Raw genomic sequence first — 5,153 nt, forward strand, 5'->3', positions numbered from 1 at the left:
CCAGCCTGGGCGACTGAGCGAGACTCCATCTCAAAAAAAAAAAAAAAAAAAGTCCAAATTAGGCTACACTGTTTTAGGAAGCATACCTAGGTGGCAACATTATTATTATTAGTGTTATTATTACTATTGGAGACAGAGTCTGGCTCTGTCACCCAGGCTGGAGTGCCATGGCACAATCACTGCAGCCTCAAACTCCCAGGTTCCAGCAATCCTCCCACCTCAGCCTCCCAAGTAGCTGGTACTACAGGTGCATGCCACCACTCCTGGGTAATTTTTGTTTTTTGTAGAGATGAGGTTCTCACTATATTGCCCAGGCTGATCTTGAATTTCTGTGCTCAAGGGATCCTCTTGAGCCTCCCCAAGTGCTGGAGTAACAGGCGTGAGTCACCTTGCCCCGCCAATAGGCAGCAAAATTATTAAGAAAATCAGAAGTGTTCCATCAGAACCAACATGGTGGTTGCCTTTCAGGAAACAGTACACTTTGTGAATAAAAAGGAACAAAAGATGAATGTTCTAGAATACATCAATGACATTTATTTATTTATTTATTTTTAAGACAGGGTCCCCCTCTGTCACCCAGGCTGGAGTGCAATGGCACAATCTCAGCTCACTGTAGCCTCGACCTCCCGGGCTCAAGTGATCCTCCCACCTCAGCTTTCCAAGTTGCTGGGGCTACAGGCGCACACTACCACACCCAGCTAATTTTTTGTATTTTTGGTAGAGACGGGGTTTTGTCACATTGCCCACGCTGGTCTCGAACTCCTGAGCTCAGCTGATCCACCCACCTCTGACCTCTTTCTTCATGTGGAAGTAGATGCCTGAATAATTTTACTCAATGATTCACTGTGCTGTGCATTTGCCTTCATCTGTAGGCATTCTGTATGTCACAACAGATAAAGTTTAAAAGATCTAGCCAGGCATGGTGGCTCATGCCTGTGATCCTAGCACTTTGGGAGGCTGAGGCGGGAGGGTCACTTAAGCCCACAAGGTCAAGACCAGCCTGAGCAACATAGTGAGACCCTGTCTCTACAGAAAAATTTAAAAATTAGCTAGGCATAGGCATGGTGATGTGCACCTGAGATATCAGCTACACAGGAAGCTGAGGCAGGAGGATCCCTTGAGCCCAAGAGGTTGGGGCTGCAGTGAGCCGTGTTTGTGCCACTGCACTCCAATCTGGGTGACAGAGTGAGACCCTGCCTAAAAAGAAAAAAGAAAAAGAAAACTACAAAAATTAGCTGAGCATGGTGGTGTGCACCTGTAGTCCCAGCTACTTGGGAGGCTGAGGCAGGAGAATCGTTTGAACCTGGGAGGCGGAGGTTGCAATGAGTCAAGATCGTGCCATTGCACTCCAGCCTGGGCAACAGAGAGACTCCGTCTCAAAAAAAAAAAAAAAACCTAACTAATAATGCTTGCTCATTATAAAAAATTTGAAAAATGTAGCAAAATACAAAAAAAAAAAGACAGAAAAAGAAAATTCACCTATCTCTAAGAGACAGCTTCTATTAATGTTTCATTATATTTCCTGTCTTTTACTGGGCATATTTGTATGTATTCTGACCATCCTGTATATGCAAATTTGCATCCTGACCATACTTTATATGCAAATTTGCATCCGGCACATTTTTGCAAACAATTTTTATTAACTTGGAATGAACAGCTATGTTTCCTTCAACTGCTCAAATATGACCTGACCTCACTGTTATACACCACCTTTTTGCTCTGGAAAGTAACCAAAGAGATGATCCTCACAGTCCTTAGGGAGGAATAAATTATGTTTTTGCTTTTTTTTTTCCTTTTTTTTTCACTCTGTTGCCCAGGCTGGAGTGCAGTGGTGCGATCTTGGCTCACTGCAACATCTTACTCGCGGTTCAAGTGATTCTTCTGCCTCAGTCTCCCCAGTAGCTGGGGTTATAGGAGTGTGCCACCACACCCGTCTAATTTTTGTAGTTTTAGTGGAGATGGGGTTTTGCCATGTTGGCCTAAGGAAAGAGACCACTACTACTCCTGCTGCCCTCCGCCCCCCACCCCTTGCCTAGTTCACAAGACAGGAGGAAAGTGAGAAAGAAACAAAAGTAAGATAAATAGTCAGACAGCCTTGGCACCACCACCCGGCCCTAGGAGTTAAACAAAGTAATAATAATAACATCAACCCCTGGCCTAAACTACTTGTGCTATCTGTAAATTCCAGACACTGTATGAAAAAAGCATTGTAAAACTTTTTGTTCTGTTAGCTGATACATGTAGCCCCCAGTCACGTTTCTCACGCTTGCTCGATGCATCACGACCCTTTCACGTGGACCCCTTAAATTTGTAAGCCTTTAAAAAGGCCAAGTATTTCTTTCTCGGGGAGCTCAGCTCTTAAGACGTGAGTCTGCCGATGCTCCCGGCTGAATGAAAAACCTCCTCCTTCTTTAATCCGGTGTCTGAGGAGTTTTGTCTGCAGCTCGTCCTGCTACAGCCAGGCTGGTCTCAAAGCCCTTGATTCAAGTGATCCGCCTGCCTCAGCCTCCCAAAGTGCTGGAATTGAACGTATGAGTCACCACACCTGGCCAGGGCAGAATACATTTTTTGTTTTGTTTTGTTTTGTTTTTTGTTTTTTGAGACAGAATATCGCTCTGTTGCCTGGGCTGGAATGCAATGGTGTGATCTTGGCTCACTGCAACCTCCGCCTCCCAGGTTCAAACGATCGTCCTGCCTCAGCCCCGCTAGTAGCTGGGATTACAGGCACAGATCACTACATCTGGCTTATTTTTGTATTTTTAGTGGAGACGGGGTTTTGTCAAGTTGGCTAGGCTGGTCTCAAACTCCTGACCTAAGGTGATCCACCCACCCGCCTCAGTCTCCCAAAGTGCTGGGATTACAGGCGTGAGCCACCTCACCCTGCCTTTTTTTTTTGAGACGGAGTCTTGCTCCATCACCAGGCTGGAGTGTAATGGCATGATCTCGGCTCACTGCAACCTCTGCCTCCCGGGTTGAAGCGATTCTTCTGCCTCAGCCTCCCGAGTAGCTGGGACTACAGGCGTGCCCCACCACACCCAGCTAATTTTGTATTTTTAGTAGAGACTGGGTTTCACCATGTTGGCCAGGATGGTCTCGATCTCTTGACCTCATGATCTGCCCACCTTGGCCTCCCAAAGTCCTGGGATTACAGGCTTGAGCCACCACACCCGGCCCAGAATAAATTAAGCACTAAAGCTTAGATTTCATTTCTCAGTTCACTTGTATTTAGAAAGAGCTGTGGAGGCGAATCTGTTTCCCTTTTCCTCTTTCCCCCGCCTGGGAGCCATCCTGGATCTTTCAGGCCAGTGCACTCCCGGGTATAATAGCACAAAAGTGGAAGCCACCTGGATCTCTGACGCCATGAAGCCTTCACACCAATTCTACATTCTTTATGTTTGGTCTATTTGTGAGAGAGAAATAAAGTTCGACTTTGCTTAAGCCACTATTATATTGAGTTCTGTTTCAGGGTTCATATCCTACCATTCCTATATCTTGTCTAACAAACAGTGCTCGTGAAACATGATCCATTTCTCATATTCCCAAATCTCTTTAGAAACACCAGTCTTAAGGCTGGGCTCAGTGGAAGAATCACATGAGGCCAGGAGTTCAAGACCAGCCGGGGCAATATAACAAGACCCCCATCTCTACATACATGAAATTAAAAAATTACGAGGTGGATGGATCATCTGAGGTCAGGAGTTCAAAACCAGCCTGGTTAACATGGTGAAACCCAGTCTCTACCAAAAATAGAAAAATTAGATGGGCATGGTGGTGCACATCTGTAATCCCAGCTACTCGGGAGGCTGAAGTGGGAGAATTCCTTGAACCTGAGAAGTGGAGGTTGCAGTAAGTGGAGATTGCACCACTGCACTCCAGCCTGGGTGACAGAGTGAGACCCTGTCTCAAAAAAATACTTAAATAATTTTTGGCATCATAAAAATCCTTGTAGTGAAATCTTTTCCCACTTGCTGGAGTACTTCCAGAAAGTAAATTCCTAGAAGTAGAAATAGTGGATCAACAGATGTGCACATTTTCAGGTTTTGGGTGCAGGCTGCCCAGTTCTTCTTCAAAAAGGTCATCCTCGTTTGCAGCCAGCAATGGGAGTGGTGTCTCCCATGCCCCTGTGCTCTCCTTGGCTATAGGGAACCAGATTTCTAATATCTTTGCTGATTTGACAGGCAAAGAGGAGGGTTTCAGTACTTCAAGTTCAGTTATTACTGGGGGTAAACTTGGCTTTGATCACTTTTGGCTATTTGTATTTATTTTGTGAATTGTCTTTTCCTGTCATTTGCCCATTTCTCTTTTGGCTGATTGGCTTCTCATATTAAATTTATTAATGTTTTCATTACCTTAAGGATGTTAACTATTTTTGTTTTCCTTTAAAAAAAATTTTTTTTTAAGAGACACAGTCTCACCCTGTCACCCAGGCTGGAGTGCTGTGACAGATCACAGCTCGCTGTAATCTCCTGGGCACAAGAGATCTTCCTGCCCCCGCCCCCTGAGCGGCTGGGACTACAAGCATGCACCACCACACCCCGCTAATTTTCATATTTTTTTTTAGAGACAGGGTTTCACCAGGTTGTCCAGGCTGGTCTTGAACTCCTGAGCTCAAGGGATCCTCTTGCCTTGGCTTCCCAAAGTGCTGGAATTACAGGTGTAAGCCACCACACCCAGCCTCTTCCCACATTTTACTCTAGTCCATCTGGAATTTTATTTTCATTTATCAGTCTCCAAATTAATATTTGTACCTCAAATGGCTAAGACAGAAATCCAACTGCTGTGACATTATGCTTCCATTCTATAATGCATTCTTGCTCTTCTGCTCTGTCTTCAGCCAGTCATTCTGGTACATTACCCAACAAGATTGTTCTTACACTAAAACACACTTTAAATTATGTGAGCTTCATGATGTTACTATCTTGTCACCAGGCTCTATCCACAGCACCTAGAGCCTGGCACATGGCAGGATCTCTAGAAATACCTGGCAAAAGAATGAATGAGTGCATGAATAAATGGGAAAATAAATGAATAAATACAATATGCAGCTGGGCGTGGTGGCTCACACCTGTAATCCCAGCACTTTGGGAGGCCAAGGCAAGAGGATTGCTCAGCCAGTTCTGGTTCCAGTCAACAGCCCAGCTGAGCTTGAAACC

The sequence above is a fragment of the Colobus angolensis genome, unplaced genomic scaffold (assembly GCF_000951035.1).
Source record: "Colobus angolensis palliatus isolate OR3802 unplaced genomic scaffold, Cang.pa_1.0 Scaffold107, whole genome shotgun sequence".
Taxonomy (NCBI): Eukaryota; Metazoa; Chordata; class Mammalia; order Primates; family Cercopithecidae; genus Colobus; species Colobus angolensis.